At 42.0% G+C, this 22,974-nt stretch overlaps 1 pseudogene; it reads left to right on the top strand.

The window, feature by feature from the left end:
* The first annotated feature begins 1,468 nt into the window (after positions 1–1,468).
* LOC101043362 (methylosome subunit pICln pseudogene) lies at positions 1,469–2,645 on the top strand (annotated as a pseudogene).
* Positions 2,646–22,974: the final 20,329 nt, after the last annotated feature.

The following is a 22,974-nucleotide window of genomic DNA, read 5'->3' as shown; positions in this document are numbered from 1 at the left end:
TAGGCAGTGATCTCTTAGCTATGATATCAAAAGAACATTGATAAATGGCACTTCATCAAAACTGAAGGCTTTTGTGCATCAAAGGACACTATTAAGAAAGTGAAAGGCTTCCTACAGAATGGGAGAAAATATTTGTGAATAATATGTCTGATGAGTTTAATATCCAGAATATATAAAGAACCCCTGCAACAACAGAAAGGCACAAAACCCAATTAAAATTTTAAAATGCACAAAGGACTTAAGCATTTCTCCAAAGAAAATATATAAATTGCCAATAAGCACACAAAAAATGTCATCAACATTATTAGTCACTAGGGAGATGTCAATAAAAGCCTCAGTGAAATACTACTTACATCTAAGATGGCTATAATAAAAAATAAAAATACTAAAGGAAAATGGCAAGTGTGGTGAGGATGTGGAGAAATTGGAGCCCTCATACATTGCTGGTGGGGATGTAAAACAGAGCAGCTGCTACAGAGAACAACTTAGCAGTTCCTCAAAAAGTTGAACATAGAATTGCCACATGACCCAGCAGTTCCATTCCTAGGTTATTTACCCCAAACAATGAAAATGGAGACTCAAACAGTTGTGTGTACACCAGTGTTCATTGCAGCATTGTTCACAAGGTGACCATCAACAAGTGAAAGAAGAAACAATACGTGGTCTATACATACAATGGAATATTATTCCACCATAAGAAGGAGGGAAGTTCAGATATATGTAATATGATGGTTAATTTTAGGTGTCAATTTGACCGGATTGAGAGATACTCAGATAGCTGGTAAAGCATTATTTTGGGGTGTGTCTGTAAGAATGTTTCCAAATGAGACTGGCATTTGAATCAGGCTAAGTAAGGAAGATCTGCCCTCAGTGTGGGCAGTCACCAGTTAATCAGCTGATAGCTCAGATAGAACAAAAAGGCAGAGGAAGGGTGAATTTGCTCGCTCGCTCGCTCGCTCTCTTTTCTGAAGCTAGGACACCCTTATTTTCCTGCCCTTGGATATCAGTTCTCTGGCTTTTGGACTCTGAGACTTGCATCAGCAGCTTCGCTGGTTCTGAGGCTTTCAGACTTGGACTGAGCCAGGCTGCTGATTTTCCTGTTTCTCCAGCTTACAGAAGGCCTATCATGGACTGTCTGTGTGTCTATCTATATACCTACCTACATATCCACCCACCCACCCACCTACCTACCTACTTACTATTGGTCTGTCTGTCTGAAGAACCCTGATTAATACATGCTGCAACACAGATAAACCTTGAAAGCATTATTCTAAATGAAATAAGCCAGACACAGGATAAATATTGCGTGATTTAACATACAGGAAATATCTAGAATAGGCAAATTCATAGAGAAAGTAGATTAGAGATTACCATGGAGTGGGTTGGAGAGAGAGAAATGTGGAGTTATTGTTAAATGAGTACAGAGTTTCTGTTTAAGATAAAAAAGTTTTGCTTTTCCGGGGCGGGCGGTGCTGTGCAAGCATTGCTGTGCCCCAACTCCCTCAGGACCTGTGTTGCTGCATTCCCTGCTGCCATGAGCTTTCTTAAAAGTTTCCCGCCGCCTGGGCCGGCGGAGGGGCTCCTGCGGCAGTAGCTGGACACCAAGGCTGTGCTGAACGGGAAGGGCCTTGGCACCGTACCCTTTACATCGCTGAGAGCTGCCTGTCTTGGTTAGATGGCTCCGGATTAGGATTCTCACTGGAATACCCCACGATTAGCTTACATGCATTGTCCAGGGACAGAAGTGACTGTCTAGGAGAGCACTTGTATGTTATGGTGAATGCCAAATTTGAAGAAGAATCAAAAGAATCTGTTGCTGATGAAGAGGAGGAAGACAGTGATGAAGATGTTGAACCTATTACTGAATTTAGATTTGTGCCTAGTGATAAATCAGCATTGGAGGCAATGTTCACTGCAATGTGTGAATGCCAGGCCTTGCATCCAGATCCTGAGGATGAGGATTCAGATGACTACGATGGAGAAGAATATGATGTGGAAGCACATGAACAAGGACAGGGGGACATCCCTACATTTTACACCTATGAAGAAGGATTATCCCATCTGACAGCAGAAGGCCAAGCCACATTGGAGAGATTAGAAGGAATGCTTTCTCAGTCTGTGAGCAGCCAGTATAATATGGCTGGGGTCAGGACAGAAGGTTCAATAAGAGATTATGAAGATGGTATGGAGGTGGATACCACACCAACAGTTGCTGGACAATTTGAGGATGCAGATGTCGATCACTGAAAATGATATCTGCAGGTTTAAGATTCTGCTCCTAACTGTAGGAGAGAACTCGGTGCCTCTTCCACTCTGGAGCGAAGTTGATGAAAGTCTTTTTTCCTTTTCCAAAACCCAACCTGAACCAGTTCTTTCTTGAGACAGACTACATTGAGACGAGTTGTCACCAGCAGAAGATAGATAATTTGACCTTTATTAACTTGATGAATTAACTTAACCAAGAGGGTATTTATAGTTTATTATTTACCCCAAAACTTTCTGTGTCTGGCTACCCTCTGAGTAGGCCTGTAATTCCTGCCTTCACCGTATCTGTATCCATCTTCTGTAAGCTAGCAGATGTATCTGTGTGGTACAAATGCACAGGAGCGTGGTGTAGGTAGACTGGGTGGGAAAGAGAGAGCTCCTTGCACCATGTTTTACCAGTCTGCTCTGTTATAACCTCTTAGGTTACATCCTTTAATTTCCAACCTTTGAGGTTAGTTTCTGTAACAGAACAAGTGAGTCTGGGATGAAGTCCTCAAAGTACTTCAAATGGTAATTGTTTTGTTTTTGTAATAGCTTAACAAATAAACCTAGGTTTTCTAAAAAAAAAAAAAGATAAAAAAGTTTTAGAAATAGAATAGTAGTTGCACAACATTATGAATGTAATTAATGTCATTGAATTGTACAATTAAAAGTGGTTACAATGGCAAATCTTATATATACATGTATCTATGTTTTATATATATATATTTTAACATATATATATGTTAATATAATAAACACTTTTGGCCATGCGCTGTGGCTCAGGCCTGTAATCCCAGAACTTTGGGAGGCCAAGGCAGGCAGATCGCTTGAGGCCAGGATGAGACCTGCCTGGGCAACATGGCAACACCCTGTTTCTACTAAAATTACAAAGATTAGATGGACCTGTAATCCCAGCTACTCAGGAGACTGAGGCAGGCGAATCACTTGAACCTGGGAGGTATAGGTTGTAGTGAGCCGAGATTGTGCCACTGTACTCCAGTCTGAGCAACAAAGTGAGACTCTGTCTAAAAACTAAAACAGAAAAACAAAACCACTTTTAAAAAGGAAAGAAAAACAGAATGATTTATTCAAAAAACTTTTAAATTAGATTTTCTCAAATGATATGTTGTAGATATCTTTCTATATTAAATATAGATTAACATCCTTTTTTAAGGGATGATTTTTTAAAAAAAGATTAGGAGGTTCATGGGCATGTTTGTTACATGGCTATATTGCATAATGGTGGGGGCTGAGCTTCTACTGTATCCATCACCCAAATATAACATAATCATTCTTACATCTGTATATTATTTTACTCTCTGAAATGTACCATAATTTTAAATAAAACCCAATGTTGATTGTTTCTAAAATTAACATGAAAGTTAAAATCTGTACATATATTTTTGTATATTTGACTGATTGTTTTCTCTAGGTATAGTCCTGTTTGCTGAACTGATAAGTGAGATAGTATTTACATTTAAAATTTCAAAAAATGTTGCCAGGTCGCCCTCCTGAAAGGTTGAACCAATTTGCAGTCCTTGAGCCATGTGTGATCTCTCCCACCCCTGCCATCAGCCCTGGGCACTATCAGACTTTTAAATCTTTACCAACCTATTTGGTGGAAAGTGGTATCTAGTTGTTTTACTTTGCACGAGTTGATTATATCTAAGCTCTAACTGTTTCCCCACATGTATAGGCCGTATGTACTGCTTTGTTAGTGAACTGAGATGAAAGCAGCATGGTAGGTTTGAAACACATGGGATCCACATTCACCCCTATTTGGACTACGGGATTCCACATTCCTGATAGGAGGTGACTGCATTAGGAGTAAGCACTTGATACAGACTGTGGCAAGCAGTTTCCCTTTCCTCAGAACTTGGAGTTGTGACCAGGCAAAGCTGTCAGTCCTTGGAAGGACCTAGAACTTTAATATGTCAATTTAGGAGCTGAGAGGAAAATGCATTTTACCATTGGACCTAAGAAATGGGAAAATCTGACCTGGGGAGGGAATGTTAAAGGAAAATGATACTTACTAAAGAATGGTAAGGCTTACTATTCAGGGGCATCACCATAGGTATAGGGACCACTGCTGAGGGGTTCAGCAGCTGGGGAGAGAGATTGGGCTCCACTGATAATTCAACAAAGAAAAATGGGGATTTACAGCCAAGGAGCAGAGTAGAGAGTCAGTGGTTGGAAATTTCCTAAGAGGAAACATCGGGGGTAAGGGGGCATTCTTGCTGAAGTGACTTAACAGGACTCTTGCTGAAGACAGGTCAGGGTGATCACACATCACCTAGTGGGGTGGGGGGAGATGAGGGGCCTGGTCAGATAAGAAAGGGTAGGAGATTTTGGTTAAAATGACTTAGCAGGATTCTTGCTAAAATTGGATCATGCAGAGATAAACACAGAAGCCTAAAACCAGGGCTTGGTTGAGAAGAGAGTTCAGGAAAGTCTAAGTAGAGTTTGGTCAAGGAGAGAAAGGAGAGAGGGAAGGAGAGAAAGAGAGAGACAGAGCAAAACTAAACACCCAGAAAGAGTTGGTACCGATGTTTTTTTTCAGTGCCAAGGTACATTTGGCTACTGGACAAATGATGACCTAACTCCTGTGTTCGTATCATAAATTTCCTTTTTTGAGTCGAGGGGTTGATGCTTTCTACTTAATGCTCCAGATCCAGGCTCTACTCCTCCCCTGCGCTTTGTGGGAGTTGACGTTTGCGGACTGCTTTCATGTGTTCCTTTGCCCTCATGCTTCTGGTTAGGATTGGCCACGGGAGAGCCCTGTCAAGATTTCAATGAGCTAGAGAAGAATGAAGCAGATCTGAATAACTCTGGCTCCTTCCTTGTGGCTTCCCTGGGGTTGGTTCTGCTCCTGAACCAAATACTGGTTGGTGGCCTGCTCCTATAGCTAGGTTCTGGAAGCTGCTCTTTTTCCTTGACCCTTCAGGCTTCGGGTTGATAACTGCTCCTGTGTTGCTAGTCTGGGGTACTACACCATTTCTTCTTAGCTTCCCATTATCTCATCTAGATCCACCCCTAAGATTGGTAGGCCCAAAGCAAGGGTATAAATGGAGGCTCCTATGCCCTTGGTTTACCCGGCTGCTCATCCCACCCCAACTCCAACCTGTCCCATGGGGACTCACAGTCTGCACATTCTTTACAGACAGTGTCTCTTGTCCATCCTTTGCCCTGGGGTCGGGGTGCAGGCGAGTCCCACACTTGTGGTACCCACCCCCCCGCCACACCCTCGGGAACCAGGGAATGAACCCTGGAGGTGAACAGGAAAGTTGAAGGCATGGGTGTTTGAAGCATGGTCTTTATCCCCTCGACCCTATGACTTCTCGCCCTCAGTGAGGAGGGTAGCTAGAGTGGGACCCAGGTCATAGGCATGGTTTAAGGGTGGTTCTGATTTTCCCACACTCTAAAAAATAATCCCTTGATTAAACTCTCCTTAGTTAATCCATGTGAGCACCATCTGTTTCCCACTGGAACCTTGAGTGAGACCATTGTGCTCTGGGACACTAGACCCAAGAGTCCTGATTTACATAGGAGGATTTTCCAGAGCCCTTCAGGTCTGCGATCTCCTTTGATTCCCTCAACTCCTAAGGCTGGGGGCAGAGGGCTGGACCACATCTCCTTCATCCCTGCTAGGTGCTCGGCCTCATGGAGGGGCCCATGCAGTGCAACCATAGGCTTTGCTGGAGAAAAGGGTTGTGAGGCCTTGGCCAGAGTCAAGGGCACTCTCAGGGCTGAAAGGAGCCTCTTTATGATGGAGCTAAATGCTGAGCATGGGATCCAGAGAAGATAAATGAACAAGGAAAAGCTGTTATACATTAATATAATCAAATGGCATGATTTATTTGTTTAATGGCTGCTGAAAAATCATGTGGCATTTAACCATTCCCTTCTCAAATCCTGTGTGAATCCTTTAAACTTCAACCTCTGAGGTAATCTAACAGAGAATCCTTTTGATTTCTACTTTCTATTGTTAATGTAAAAATAAGTTGAGAAGTAGGTATAGCACCAGTCATAAAAGACTATATATCGTATGATTCCATTTATGTGAAAGATCCAAAATCAGCAAATCCAGAGGGATAGAAAGGAGATTTGTGCTTGCCAGGGGCTGGGGGTGGGAGAATGAGAAAGGATATTTAATAGGTATGGGTTTCTTTGGGAAGTGATAAAATGTTCTAAGATTAGATTATGGTGATGGTTGTACAACTGTAAATGCTACATGCTGTAAATGCTAAAAACAACTGAATTGTGCATTTTCAGCAAGTACATTTTATGCTATGTAAATTATATTTCAACAAAATGGTTTTAAAAACAACTCACAGGAATCATTACTGTTCTCTATTTTATAACTCTACCTTCTCATGTTAGTAGAAAAGACAGATAACTCTTATTTAATATCCATAGTGTGCCAGTCATGACACCAACATCTTTACATTCTTTATATTACAGTCAGCCCTCTGTAACTATGGCTTCCACATTGGTGGATTCAATCAACTGCAGATGGAAAATATTAGAAAAATAACAATGTAACAATAAAAATAATATTTTAAATATTATTATTGCCCACTGCATGGGCCAGCCCCCCCATGAGGCTGAGCGCCTAGTAGGGATGAAGGAAATGTGGTCCAGTCCTCTGCCCCCAGCCTTAGGTGTTGAGGGAATCAAGGGAGATCACAAACCTGAAGGCTCTGGAAAATCCTATGTCAGTCAGGAGTCACAGCACAATGGTCTCACTCAAGGTTCCAATGGGAAACAGATGGCGCTCACATGGATTAACCAAGGAGAGTTTAATCAAGGGATTATTTTTTTGAGTGTAGAAAAATCAGAACCACCCTTAAATGTTTAAAATAATAAGGGGCTGGGCGCGGTGGCTCAAGCCTGTAATCCCAGCACTTTGGGAGGCCGAGGCGGGTGGATCACGAGGTCAAGAGATCGAGACCATCCTGGTCAACATGGTGAAACCCCATCTCCACTAAAAATACAAAAAATTAGCTGGGCATGGTGGCGTGTGCCTGTAATCCCATCTACTCAGGAGGCTGAGGCAGGAGAATTGCCTGAACCCAGGAGGCGGAGGTTTCAGTGAGCGGAGATCGCGCCATTGCACTCCAGCCTGGGTAACAAGAGTGAAACTCCATCTCAAAAAATAATAATAATAAATAAAAGGAAAAAATAACAGAATAACATCTATTTAGAGAGCAGTTACATTGTATTAGGTGTTATAAACAATCGAGATAATCTTTTTTTTTTTTTTTTTTTTTAGACGGAGTTTCGCTCTTGTTACCCAGGCTGGAGTGCAGTGGCGCGATCTCGGCTCACCGCAACCTCCGCCTCCTGGGCTCAGGCAATTCTGTCCTCTCGGCCTCCTGAGTAGCTGGGATCACAGGCACATGCCACCATGCCCAGCTAATTTTTTGTATTTTTAGTAGAGACGGGGTTTCACTATGTTGACCAGGATGGTCTCGATCTCTTGAGCTCGTGATCCACCCACCTCGGCCTCCCAAAGTGCTGGGATTACAGGCTTGAGCCACCGCGCCCGGCCCGAGATAATCTTAATGTAAACAAGAGAATGTGCGTAGGTGATATGAGAATACTACACGATTTTTTGTCGGGAACTTGGGCATCTATAGATCTTAGTATCCGTGGGGTGGGGGTGGGGGAGCAGTCCTAGAACCAAACTCTTAAGGATACCGAAAGAGAACTGTATTTAATTCTCCCAGCAGTACTGTTATGTAAGTGTTATTAATTAGGTCATTCTACAGATGAAGAAACTGAGGCACCAAGACATGATGGCATTTGCTGAACATTACACAGCTACCCAGGAGGTTGTATAGCTGGGAATGAAATGCAGACCTATCTGATCCCAAAGGCTTAAAAATGTGGCTCATTCTTTGATTATAATGTGGTAGTTGTTGCATGTACAGTAAAAATTGCTTACTGAAAATAGAAACATCTTGGTTTCTGAAATACATGTCTTGATGAAGCAGTTATTCACTGTGTCTGCTACAACTACTTTATCAAAGGCTTCCTGTGTGGGTAACTAAAGACTAAAGGGGTGAAATGATATAACCCTCTCCCCTACCCCAATACCTCCCAGGTTTTTAAAACATTATTATACTTTAAGTTCTGGGGTACATGTGCAGATTGTGCAGGATTGTTACATAGGTAATACACATGCCATGGTGGTTTGCTGCCTCTGTCTCCCCATCATCTACATTAGGTATTTCTCCTAATGTTATCCCTCCCCAGCATACTCCCACCCGCTCCTATCCCTCGCCTAGCTCCTCCACCCCTAACAGACCCCAGTGTGTGACAGTCCCCTCCCTGTGTCCATGTGTTCTCATTGTACCTCCCAGTTTTTAAAACTTTGTTCAGTTGTCTAGTGTTTTCATCTGGAAGCCAGACTGCAGACTTGTGGGTCACTTGAGCTCATAGCTCGGGACACTCGGTCTGGATAAAATTGTGTTTTAAGGTCTTTTTTAATTGAACACTTTGTCCAGCCTCTGCCTACACTGAAGACCCTCAAAGTTTCCTCCTCCACTTCAAAGAGTAGCTGAATTGGAAATTGCTAGAAAGTTTTCCCTGCAGTGTACATTTAAATGTACTGGTTCTCTTTTTTTTTCCCCCTGATAACAGAGACTTGGGTTTACAGAATGTAAGCGATACTATTTGGCAGACAGGAAAAACGATTTTAAATCTCCCCATATTTGGCAACACGAGTGAGTCTCTCTTTCTCTCTCTCTCCCAGCAGATTTCTAATGACACCTCATAGATGGATCTCAGCTGGTTCTTTTTTTCTGTTACATAAACTTGACAATGATTATTTGGACTATGTTTCACCTATTCTTCCTTGAACTTCAACCACCAAACATTTAAGGAGTGAAACTGCCTGCCAAAATGCACCAGAAACTCTTTAACTCTATATAATTAAGTACTAGGGTTGGGAAACCCCCTGGACCCTTTTAGCACCAGCAATTTCATTCCTCTGCGCATTGATTTTCAGACATTTCAGTTTTTTGAAGGCAAGCTCCTTGTTTCCCGTGCATGCTTTGAGTCTTTCCTTGGCTCCCTGCTGCCAGCGATAGCAATCTAGCTTCTTCTGAGAGAGACTGCACTGAGCCAGGGGAAAAAAAATGGACTTGAAAGGAGAAATTCAGGAGCTAGTGTTTGTTTGTTTGTTTGTTTTGTTTTGTTTTTTAAGTATGTGCCTTAGTGACCCAGAAAAGGGCACAGAGACCCAGCCAGTGTCCGCCAATAGGGAAACCTCTCAGATGCAAGCCACCTACTAGCTGCAAAATAAAGAAAGCCCATGGCCAGTTGTGGTGGCTCGCGGCTGTAATCCCAGCACTTTGGGAGGCCAAGGCGGGCAGATCATTTGAGGTCAGGAGTTCAAGATCAGCCTGACCAACATGGAGAAACCCCACCTCTACTAAAAATACAAAAATTAGCTGGGCGTGGTGGCACACCCCTGTAGTACCAGCTACTCAGGAGGCTGAGGCAGGAGAATTGCTTGAACCTGGGAGGTGGAGGTTGCAGTGAACTGAGATGACAACATTGTACTCCAGCCTGGGCAACAAGAGTGAAATTCTGTCTTGAAAAAACAATAATAGTAATAAAATAAAGAAAGCTTGTTGCAGCACTAGTTGCTCAGCCAAAGATTTGAGGAGTGGCATTGAGATGCAGAGGTGGGTATGGGAGAGGATGGGAGCTTGGAATAGTTTGAACTATTTGATATCATTGAATAAGAGCCCTCTCCCCCACTTATTGACAATCAGAAAGTATAGTGAATCTTTCCAGAGAGACCATTCATGCTTATACTTTATTACTCTCTAGTATATTTCCACATTAGCATGACTATTTGAAAACACTATAGATATATATTTTTTAAATAGAAACACCCTATTCTTTTTTTTTTTTTTTGTACTTTAAGTTCTGGGGTACACGTGCAGATCTCGCAGGATTGTTACATAGGTACATACCTGCCATGGTGGTTTGCTGTCTGCATCCCCCCATCACCTACATCAGGCATTTCTCCCAGCATTATCCCTCCCCGACCTCCCGGCCCCCCACTGTTCCTCCCCTAGCCTGACAGCCCTCAACAGCCCCCAGTGTGTTTTGTTCCCCTTCCTGTGCCCATGTGTTCTCATTGCTCAATACCCGCCTGTGAGTGAGAACATGCGGTGTTCGTTTTTCTGTTCTTGTCTCAGTTTGCTGAGAATGATGGTTTCCAGCTTCAGCCATGAGTTTGTGCCCTTCAAAGGACACAAACTCATCATTTTTTATGGCTGCATAGTATTCCATGGTGTATATGTGCCACATTTTCTTTGTCCAGTCTATCATTGATGGGCATTTGGTTGGTTCCAGGTCTTTGCTATTGTAAACAGTGCCGCAGTGAACACACATGTGCATGTGTCTTTATGATAGAATGATTTATAATCCTTTGGGTATATACCCAGTAATGGGATTGCTGGGTCAAATGGAATTTCTATTTCTAGATCCTTGAGGAATCACCACACTGTCTTCCACAATGGTTGAACTAATTCACACTCCCACCAACAGTGTAAAAGCATTCCTATTTCTCCAAACCCTCTCCAGCATCTGTTTTCTTCAGATTTTTTAATGATCGCCATTCTAACTGGCGTGAGATGGTATCTCAATGTGGTTTTGATTAGCATTTCTCTAATGGCCAGTAATGATGAGCATTTTTTCATATGTTTATTGGCCTCATAAATGTCTTCTTTTGAAAAATGTCTGTGCATATCCTTCACCCCCTTTTAAATGGGTTTGTTTGTTTTCCTGTAAATCTGTTTTAGTTCTTTGTAGATTCTGGATATTAGCCCTTTGTCAGATGGGTAGCTTGCAAAAATTTTTTCCCATTCTGTTGGTTGCCCGTTCACTCTAATGATAGTTTCTTTTGCTGTGCAGAAGCTCTTTAGTTTAATTAGATCCCATTTGTCTATTTCGGCTTTTGTTGCCAATGCTTTTGGTGTTTTAGTCATGAAGTCCTTGCCTGTGCCTATGTCCTGAATGGTTTTGCCTAGGTTTTCTTTAGGGTTTTTATGGTGTTAGGTGTTATGTTTAAATCTTCTGCAAACCACTGCTCAAGGAAATAAGAGAGGACACAAACAGATGGAAAAACATTCCACTACAGATAATTAATAGGTACTATGTTGTTTATCCCCTGGGATTACATGTTTCATTGAGCTAAATGAAAACTGCTTTTGATGTAGATAAATAGGCATAAGAATATAGACCCATTGCTCTTTCAGGAGTGAAATCATTTGCAAATCAACAGTGGAAGGATTCTGAGAACAGAGTGTTGCAAACAAACTTCCCACATGATTGTGTTTCTGCATATCTTCTCCTGGCACTGAACAAATTTTAAATTGCCAGTTGTTCATTGAGGTTGACAATAAATCCAACCAGGAATATGTTGAATGTCTACATAGAGTTTTGATACAAGTGGCTTTTCATTCTCTGCTATTCCCATAAAGTCAAACAAATTGGCATTTTAATATTGTCTTTTTATTTTCTATCGTAGAAACCAAAACGAGTACCAAATAAAAGATACCAGGTGATAAATACAGAAAACTGATGGGATTACAGAATGATAGAGTGCTTATTATTTTAGAGATGAAGAGATTGCAGCCAAGAAAGGTGAACTGACTTGTCTAAGGTCACAAAAATCAAGCCTGGCCACAGAGGGAGGCATCATAATTCATTTGATTGTGTGATTGATCACCAAATTCCCATATGGAGTGAACTTGGTCTTTTTTTAAATGCCACCGAAAGTGGATCAACACTCAAAACAATCAATATAGGCATCCATGCAGGGGCCTTGGATAAGGAGGGAAGGAAATTGTGTTCAATGTTCACAGCAAGAAATGGAGACCAAGAAAGAATGCTTGGCATCACCCTCAGAGTGGCAGAGGAGTAAGGAGCAGGTTAGGTAGATGCCAACAAGGTCTCTGGGATCCCACATATTGGCTGTCACCTAGTCTCAGAAGATGACATGGTAGAAAACATAAAAAGGTCAAAGTATTTAGGTTAGTGGCTCTCAACCTTGGCAGCACTTTTAAAATCACTTTGGGGCTGGGCACAGTGGCTCACACCTGTAATCCCAGCACTTTGGGAGGCTGAGGCGGGCGGATCACGAAGTAAGGAGATACCATTCTGGCTAACATGGTGAAAGCCTGTCTCTACTAAAACACAAAAAATTAGCCAGGCGTGGTGGTGCACAGTTGCTGTAGTCCCAGCTACTTGGGAGGCTGAGGCAGGAGAATCACTTGAGCCCGGGAGGCAGAGGTTGCAGTGAGCTGAGATTGTGCCATTGCACTCCAGCCTTGGAAGATTTGAAACATCTGAATGACCAGGCCACAGCCAGGAATGATGTCATCAGTATGTTTTCAAGATGGTACCAGTGTGTATGCAAAATTAAGAAGCATGGTTCTAGATAAACCTAGTATGGGCCCATTGAAAGAATGATAGATGTAGCCTATCCCCAAATTCTTTTTGTTGTTTTTTTTGACCTAATATATTTACATTTTAATATGTGATTAAAATATCAATCCCAACTCAATGAGATGGAAAAATCATTCAATTAATTATGACAATAGACGAATTAAGGAATTCAATGTTTTATATATATGTATGTGTGTGTGTGTGTATAATATATATATATTTAATAGGACTTTAGATTCTGGGGTACATGTGCAGAACATGCAGGATTGTTACATAAGCACCTACATGGCAATGTGGTTTGCTGCCTGCATCCCCCCATCACCTATGTCTGGCATTTCTCCCCATGTTTTCCCTCTCCAACCTCCCTATCCCCCACTGTCCCTCCCCTATTCCCCCACAACAGACCCCATGTGTGATGCTCCCCTCCCTGTGTCCATATCATTGTTCAACACCCACCTATGAGTGAGAACATGCAGTGTCTGATTTTCTGTTCTTGTGTCAGTTTGCTGAGAATGATGGTTTCCAGATTCATCCATGTCCCTACAAAGGACACAAACTCATCATTTTTTATGGCTGCATAGTATTCCATGGTATATATGTGCCACATTTTCCTTGTCCAGTCTATCATTGATGAGTATTTGGGTTGGTTCTAGGTCTTTCTATTGTAAACAGTACCACAATGAGCATACGTGTTCATGTGTCCTTATAATAGAAGGATTTATAATCCTCTGGATAGGTACCTAGTAATGGGATTGCTGGGTCAAATGGCATTTCTATTTCTAGGTCCTTGAGGAATCACCACACTGTCTTCCACAATGGTTGAACTAATTTACATTCCAACAGTGTAAAAGTGTTCCTTTTTCTCCACACTCTCTCCAGCATCTGTTGTCTGTAGATTTTTTAATGATTGCCATTCTAACTGGTGTGAGGTGGTATCTCAATGTGGTTTTGATCAGCATTTCTCTAATGACCAGTGATGAGCATTTTTTCATGTGTTTGTTGGCCTCATATATGTCTTCTTTGGAAAAGTGTCTGTTCATATCCTTTGCCCACTTTTGAATGGGTTTGTTTGTTTCTTTCTTGTAAATCTGTTTTAGTTATTTGTAGATGCTGGATATTAGCCCTTTGTCAGATGGGTAGATGGCAAATTTTTTTTTCCCATTCTGCTGGTTGCCAATTCACTCTAATGATTTTTTTTTTTCTGTGCAGAAACTCTGGAGTTTAATTAGATCCCATTTGTTATTTTGGCTTTTGTTGCCAATGCTTTTGGTGTTTTAGTCACGAAGTCCTTACCTATGCCTATGTCCTGAATGGTTTTGCCTAGATTTTCTTCTAGGGCATTTATGGTGTTAGGTCTTATGTTTAAGTGTTTAATCAATCTGGAGTTAATTTTTGTATAAGGTATCAGGAAGGGGTCCGGTTTCTGCTTTTGGCACATGGCTAGCCAGTTTTCCCAACACCATTTATTAAACAGGGAATCCTTTCCCCATTGCTTGTTTTTGTCAGGTTTGTCCAAGATCAGATGGTTGTAGATGTGTGGAGTTGTTCTGTTCCATTGGTCTATATCTCTGTTTTGGTACCAATACCATGCTGTTTTGAGTACTGTAGCTTTATAGTATAGTTTGAAGTCAGGAAGTGTGATGCCTCCAGCTTTGTTCTTTTTGCGTAGAATTGTCTTGGCTATTCAGGCTCTCTTTTGGTTCCATATAAAGTTTAAGGTGTTTTTTTCCAGTTCTGTGAAGAGGGTCATAGGTAGCTTGATGGGGATAGCATTGAATCTGTTAATTACTTTGGGCAGTATGGCCATTTTCACAATATTGATTCTTCCTAACCATGAGCATAGAATGTTTTTCCATCTGTTTGTGTCCTCTCTTATTTCCTTGAGTAGTGGTTTGTAGTTCTCCTTGAAGAGGTCCTTCACATCCTTTGTTAGTTGTATTCCTAGGTATTTTAATCTCTTTGTAGCAATTGTAAAAAGCAGTTCGTTCTTGAATTGGCTCTCTTTAAGTCTGTTATTGATGTATAGGAATGCCTGTGATTTCCGCACATTAATTTTGTATCCTGAGACTTTGCCAAAGTTGCTTATCAGTTTCAGGAGATTTTGGGCTGAGACGATGGGGTCTTTTAAATATACAATCATGTCATCTACAAATAGAGACAATTTGACTTCCTCCTTTTCTAACTGAATACCCTTTATTTCTTTTTCTTGCCTGATTGCTCTGGCTAGAACTTCCAATACTATATTGAGTAGGGGTGGTGAGAGAGGTCATCCTTGTCTAGTGCCAGAATTCAAAAGGAATGCTTCCAACCCATTCAGTATGATATTGGCTGTGGGTTTGTCATAAATAGCTTTTATTATTTTGAGATATATCCCATTGATACCTAGTTTATGGCTAGTTTTTAGCATAAAGGGCTGTTGAATTTTGTTGAAGGTCTTCTCTGCATCTATTGGGATAATCGTGGTTTTTGTCTTTGGTTCTGTTTATATGGTGGATTACGTTTACAGACTTGCATTATGTTGAACCAGCCTTGCATCCTGGGATGAAGCCTACTTGATCATGGTGGATAAGCTTTTTGATGTGCTGTTGCAATCGTTTTGCCAGTATTTTATTGAAGATTTTTGCATCTATGCTCATCATGGATATTGGCCTAAAGTTTTCTTTTTTAGTTGTGTCTCTGCTGGGTTTTGGTATCAGGATGATGTTGGTCTCATAAAATGATTTGGGAAGGATTCCGTCTTTTTGGATTGTTTGGAATAGTTTCAGAAGGAGTGGTACCAGCTCCTCTTTGTACGTCTGGTAGAATTTGGCTGTGAACTCATCTGGACCTGGGCTTTTTTTGCTTGGCAGGCTCTTAATTGCTGCCTCAACTTCAGCCCTTGTTATTGGTCTATTCAGGGTTTTGACTTCTTCCTGATTTAGCCTTGGGAGGGTGCAAGTGTCCAGTAATTTATCAATTTCTTCCAGGCTTACTGTTTTATGTGCATACAGTTGTTTGTAGTAATCTCTGATGGTAGTTTGTATTTTTGTGGAATCTGTGGTGATACCCTCTTTATCATTTTTTTATTGCATCTATTTGATTCTTCTCTCTTTTCTTTTTTATTAATCTGGCTAGCAGTCTATTTTGTTGATGTTTTCAAAAAGCTCCTGAATTTATTGATTTTTTGAAGGGTTTTTTTGTGTCTCCATCTCCTTCATTTTTGCTCTTATCTTAGTTATTTCTTGTCTTCTGCCAGCTTTTGAGTTTTTTTGATCTTGCTCCTCTAGCTCTTTAAATTTTGAAGATAGGGTGTTGATTTTAGATCTTTTCTTGCTTCTCATGTGAGCATTTATTGCTATAAATTTTCCTCTAGACACTGCTTTAAATATGTCCCAGAGATTCTAGTACATTGTGTCTTCATTTTTGTTGGTTTTGAAGAACATCTTTATATCTGCCTTCATTTCATTGTTTATCCAGTCAACATTCGAGAGCCAGTTGTTCAGTTTCCATGAAGTTGTATGGTTCTGAGTTAGTTTCTTAATCCTGAGTTCTAATCTGATCACTCTGTGGTCTGAGAGGCTGTTTGTTATGATTTCTGTTCTTTTGCATTTGCTGAGGAGTGATTTACTTCCAATTATGTGGTCAATTTTAGAGTAGGTGTGATGTGATGCTGAGAAGAATGTATATTCTGTGAATTTGGGGTGGAGAGTTCTGTAGATGTCTATTAGGTTTGCTTGGTCCAAATCTGAGTTCAAGTCCTGGATATCCTTGCTAATATTCTGTCTCGTTGGTCTGTCTAATATTGAAGTGGAGTGTTAAAGTCTCCCACTATTATTGTGTGGTAGTCTAAATCTCTTTGTAAGTTGTTAAGAACTTGCTTTATGTACCTGGGTGCTCCTGTACTGGGTGCGTATATATTTAGGATGATTAGTGCTTCTTGTTGCATTGATCCTTTTACCTTTATGTAATGCCCTTCTTTGTCTCTTTTGATCTTTTTTGGTTTAAAGTCTAGTATATCAGACACTAGGATTGCAACTCCTGTTTTTTTGTTGTTGTTGTTTGTTTGTTTGTTTTGCTCTCCATTTGCTTGGTAAATCTTCCTCCATCCCTTTATTTTGAGCCTATGTGTGTCCTTGCATGTGAGACAGGTTTCCTAGATACAGCACACTGATGGGTTTTGACTTTTTATTCAATTTGCCAGTCTGTGTCTTTTGATTGGAGCATTTAGTCCATTTACATTTAAGGTCAGTATTGTTATGTGTGAATTTGATCCTGCCATTTTGATGCTAGCTGGTTGTTTTCCCCATTAGTTGATGCAGTTTCTTCATTGTGTCAATGCTCTTTACCATTTGGTACATTTTTGAAGTGGCTGGTACTGGTTGTTCCTTTCTGTGTTTAGTGCTTCTTTCAGGAGCTCTTGTAAGGCAGGCCTGGTGACAAAATCTCTCAGCATTTGCTTGTTTGTAGAGGATTTTATTTCTCCTTTGCTTATGAGGCTTAGTTTGGCTGGATATGAAATTCTAGGTTGAAGGTTTTTTTCTTTAAGGATGTTAAGTATCGGCCCCCACTCTCTTCTGGCTTGTAGGGTTTCTGCCAAGAGACCTGCTGTGAGTCTGATGGGATTCCATTTTTGGGTAATCCGACCTTTCTCTCTGGCTGCCCTTAGTGTTTTTTTCATCATTTCAACCCTAGTGAATCTGATGATTATGTGCCTTTGGGTTGCTCTTGAGGAATACCTTTGTGGTGTTCTCTGTATTTCCTGGACTTGAATATTGGCCTGCCTTCCTAGGTTGGGGAAGTTCTCCTGGATAGTATCCTGAAGAGTGTTTCCCAGCTTGGATTCATTCTCTCTGTCACATTCAGGTACACCTATCAAATGTAGATTAGGTCTTTTCACATAATCTCATATTTCTTGGAGGCTTTGTTCATTTCTTTTCACTTTTTTTTCTCTATCTTGCCTTCTTGTTTTATTTCATTGAGTTGGTCTTCCATCTCTGATATCCTTTCTTCTGCTTGGTCAGTTCAGCCATTGAAACTTACGTATTCTACGCAAAGTTCTGGTGTTGTGTTTTTCAGCTTTATCAGGCCATTTATATTCTTCTCTAAGCTGTTTATTCTCATTAGCATTTCGTCAAAACTTTTCAAGGTTCTTAGTTTGTTTGCATTGGGTTAGAACATATTCTTTTAGCTCAGAGCAGTTTGTTATTACCCACCTTCTGAAGCCTGTTTCTATCAATTCATCAGACTCATTCTTCATCCAGCCTTGTTCCCTTGCTGGTGAGGAGTTGTGACCCCCTAGAGGAGGAGAGGCATTCTGGTTTTGGCTGTTTTCATCATTTTTGCACTGGTTTCTTCCCATCTTTGTGGATTTGTCTACCTGTGGTCTTTGTAGTTGGTGACTTTCTGATGGGGTCTCTGAGTGGACGTCCTTTTTGTTGATGATGAAGTTATTTCTTTTTGTTTTTTAGTTTTCCTTCTAACAGTCAGGCCCCTCTGCTGTAGGACTGCTAGAGTTCCACTCCAGACCTTGCTTGCTGTGCGATTACCTGCAGCAGCTGCAGAACAGTAAGGGTTGCTGCCAGTTTCTTCTTTTGTTATCTTCATCCCAGAAGGTTACCCACCAGATATCAGCCTGAGCTCTCCTTTATGAGGTGTCTCTTTGGATATACTGGGGTCAGGGAGCTGCTTGAGGAGACAGTCTGACCCTTATAGGAACTCAAGTGCTGAGCTGTGAGCTCTGTTGTTTCATTCAGAGCTGCTGGGCAAGTACATTTAAGTCTACTGCAGCAGAACTCAGAACCACCTTTTTTCCCAGGTGCTCTCTCCTGGGAAGGGGGGGCTTTATTTATAAGTTCCTGATGTGCTGCTGCCTTTTTTCCAGAGATGCCCTGCCCAGCTAGGAGGTAGCCTAGTCACAGTCTGCCAGCAGAGGTGTTGCTGAGCTGCTGTGGGCTCTGCCCAGCTGCTGTGTGAACTTCCTTGCAGTTTTGTTTATAGAGTTAGAACTTGCCTATCCCCAAATTCTTCAGGCTGACTCTGCTTTTCTCTCTAAAGCTTCTTAGTGCTGCTATCAAAAACAAGACCTTGTCCCTTCTTGCACTGCTGATTCTCTTTGTTAGTGTTTGCATGCAGTAGTGCCATATTGGCCGTGGACTAAGTTTGGGACAGCTAAGTATTGGCCACTTCTGTTTTTGTCTCAGTTAACTACTGCTGCATAAGAAATTGCCCCAAACCTTAGTGGTTTAAAATAATGACTATTATTTCTCATGATTCTGTGGGTTGGTTGAGTGATTCCTCTGCTGACTTTGCCTGGGTTCTCTGACACAGTTGCATTCAGCTGGGATTAAAGGCACAAAACAGCCTCAGTCACACATCTACAGTTGGTGTTTGCTATTGGCTGGGTGGCCTCAATGCCTGTTCACGTGGTATGTCATCTTTAGCAGCTACACCGTCTTCCTTGCATGGCAGTTCAGGCGAACATTCCAAGAGAAGAAAAGTGAAACCATAAATTCTCTTAAGGCCAAACTTTGGAAATCATGTAACTTCAATTCTGCTGCCTTTTTTTGGTCAAAACAAGTATGGTGGCCAGTAGAATGCATCTCACAGACCTCCCACTACAGAACATGTAGTTGATTGAGGGCCCAGATACTGTGCTTTGAAGTTTATTGGTAAGTTTGTGCAGAGGCCACAGACTGGATACTAAGGTAGATCTTTTCTTGGGAGGGATAGGACTCCTTTTTGGCTGACTTTGGCTCAAGGCCTCCCTAACGGTTTCTTAGACACTTCTGCCCAACTTTCTTTTCTCTCACCTTCATTCAGGATCAACTTTGCATCATGGCCTGATGGCTCTCCCATTTTTTCAATTTTTTTTTGAGACACAGTGTCACTCTGTTACGTAGATTGCAGTGCAGTGGCACAATCTCAGCTCACTGCAACTTCCACCTCCCAGGTTCAAGCAATTCTCCTGCCTCAGCCTCCCAAGTAGTTGTAATTACAGACACATACCAGGTAATTATTATATGTTTAGTAGAGACAGGGTTTTGCCATGTTGGCCAGGCTGGTCTCCATCTCCTGGCCTCAAGTAATACACTATCCCTCTTGGCCTCCCAAAGTGCTGGGATTCCAGGCATGAGCCACCGTGCTTGGTCCAGGTCTCCTAAATTTGCCTGTTAGTTTCTTTCACACAGGCTCTGATAAAATCCCTGGAAGTTTAGTCTTGCTTTGGCATCTGTTTCTCAGACAACCTGGATTAACCGGGCAACTTACAAGACCAGTCCAGACAAAAAGGGAGGGAAAATAAACTCTACCTCTGGATGGGAGGAACAGCAAAGCCACATTGCAAGGGAGGCATGAGAGGAATGTTTCCTCTTCATCTAAAAACAATCTACCATTGCTTCCCCCAGGGAATGTCTCCTCCCTGGCTCTCAGCATTTGTGTTTCACATGGAGTTAATTCTACTTGCAGCTCTGTAGTGGGCATGTGATTCAGCCTCTGCCAGTCGGGCGCCACATTACATCGTCCAATGCCACTGGTTTAGGGACAGGAATGTGACCAGATCAAAACCAGTAAGAAGCAGTGAGACTTTTGCTGGGGGGCTCTAGGGAGAGAGGACGATTAACCTTTTCTGTGGGCCTTAAAACCGGTCACATATGAGGCTGTAGCCTCTGGAATCCATGTGAATTCTGTGTTTCGATTTCTCTTAATTCCATCTCCATCTGTATTTGTTTTCTATTGCTGTGCAGCAAATTACCACATATTAGTGCTTTAAGATAACACATTATTACCTCACACTTTCTGGGGGTCAGGGCATTGCTTAATTAGGTCTTTTGCTCAGAGTTTTTTTTTTTTTTTTTTTTTTTTTTTTTGTTTTGTTTTGTTTTTTTAGGTAGAGTTTCACTCTTGTCTCCCAGGCCAGAGTGCAATGGTGCAATCTCAGCATACTGCAGCCTCCACCTCCAGAACTCAGGTGATTTTCTTGCCTCAGCTTCCTGAGTAGCCAGGATCATAAGCATGCACCACCATTCCCGGCGACTTTTTGTGTTTTAATAGAAACGGGGGTTTCACCACATTGGCTAGGCTGGTCTCAAAGTCCTGACCTCAGGTGCTCTGCCTGCCTCAGCCTCCCAAAGTGTTGTTCAGAGTATCAGTAGCTGAAAATCAAGGATGTCAGCAGGTCTGGTTCTCCTAGGGCAGGCGTCCCCAAACTATGGCCCGAGGGCTGCATGCGACCCCCTGAGGCCATTTATCCGGCCCCCCGCCGCACTTCAGGAAGGGGCACCTCTTTCATTGGTGGTCAGTGAGAGGAGCACAGTATGTGGCGGCCCTCCAACGGTCTGAGGGACAGTGAACTGGCCCCCTGTGTAAAAAGTTTGGGGACACCTGTGGGGGCTTGATTAGCCTGCAGGTCTGCTTCCAGGCTCATTCGGTTTATTGGAAAACATTTATTTCCTTGAAGCTCTATGACTGAGGGCCCTGGCTTTTTGGTTACTGTTGGATAGAGTCTGCTCTCAGTATCTAGAAGCTGTTCATAATTCCTTGCCATGTAGCTCACAATATGCCCTTTTACTTCTTCAAAGCCAGTAGAATCATGGGAGTGAAATCCCATCACTCTTGCTATATTCTGTTGATTAGACGCAAGCCATGGGTTTTATCAGCATGTAGAAGGGGTTCTACAAAGGTTTGCCCAGTTAGGAGTCACCTTAACATGCATCCACCACTCCTCCCAAGGTTCAAAGTACATGAAGGAGTGGGAGCTCAGGCAGCAGCTTACAGGTACAGGGATTCTCTGGCTCTGTTCCTCTTCCCCTAGCAGATCATGCCAGTGCCCTTCTTAATGATGGCGACCTGAAATCTTCTTCTCTGGCAAGCCCTTTACAATAAGTAGGCATTTACATAAAATGGTCACAATATTAATTTTGGCTTTGTCTTAAGATGTGCCTCTTGAATCGGCCCCAGAAGCCCACCCACCAGATAATGGCTCTCTCTGCTTCTCCCAAACTCTTAAGACATCTTACTCTGGGCCAGGTGCGGTGGCTGATGCCTGTAATCTCAGCATTTTGGGAGGCTGAGGTGGGCAGATCATGAAGTCAGGAGTTCGAGACCAGCCTGGCCAGCATGGTGAAACCCTGTCTCTACTAAAAATACAAAAAGTTAGCTGGGTATGGTGGTGCACGTATATAATCCCAGTTATTTGGGAGGCTGAGGCAGGAGAATTTCTTGAACCTGGAAGGTGGAGGTTGCAGTGAGCAGAGATTACGCCACTGCACTTAGCCTGTGCAACAGACCAAGACTGTCTCCAAAAAGGAAAAAAGATATCTTACTCTGACTTGCATGCAGTAAAACAGAGCAAGTATTTTCTGGACTAGATTATTTTCTAGTGACAGTGACAGAAATGGTCACTAAGCAATGGCTATTGGGTAAGGCAAGAGATTGGGAAGTAAGGGGAAATGTCACTTTCTCTGCCCCACTCTGAGTATATAATAAAATCTTAGCTAATATAGTCTTCATTATGTGCCATGGCACCATTCCAAGTACTTTAGTAAGTCATTTAGTGCTTGGAACAACCTTATGAGGTAGCGCTAATTATTATGCCCATTTTACAGATGAAGTTACTGAGGCAGAGAGACATTTAACAACTTGCCAAGGCTCTTGCATATAATCTCAGAACTTTGGGGTGGCTGAAGCAGTTGGATCACTGGAGGTCAGGAGTTCGAGACCAGCCTGGCCAACATGATGAAACCCCATCTCTACTGAAAATAGAAAAATTAGCTGGGTGTGGTGGTGGGTGCCTATAATCTCACCTACTCGGCAGGCTGAAGCAGGAGAATCGTTTGAACCTAGGAGGCAGAGGTTTCGGTGAGCTGAGATCATGCCATTGCACTCCAGCCTGGGTGACAAGAGCAAAATTCAGTCTCTAAATAAATAAATAAATAACTTGCCTAGATCACACCACCTGGAATCAAACCAAGGCAGTCAGGCTCCAGAGTCCTATGATCTTATCCACTGTGTCACGTTGTCTCCTAGAATTCTCTAAAAGAAGTTCTTTTTCAGCAATCTCTAAAGTAATGCATTGAGACTCCACACAGTAGCTTATAATGAAAAGACATTAGAAGGAGCACTTTATCCCAAGGGTCAGTCTGTTAAATACATGACTGATCCATGAGGGGTCCATCCCTGAGACTCAGAAAGACGGTAATCAAAGGTGGCAGCTCTTTTATGCACTTTGTCTGCTGAAGATAGAACCTGATGTACCACTGGCTCAAAATGGTCAGGTCTGTG

This window comes from Saimiri boliviensis, chromosome 2 (assembly GCF_048565385.1).
Source record: "Saimiri boliviensis isolate mSaiBol1 chromosome 2, mSaiBol1.pri, whole genome shotgun sequence".
In the NCBI taxonomy this organism is placed as follows: Eukaryota; Metazoa; Chordata; class Mammalia; order Primates; family Cebidae; genus Saimiri; species Saimiri boliviensis.
The sequence above is the reverse complement of the archived record's forward strand: the minus strand, read 5'-3'. Positions and strand labels throughout refer to the sequence as shown.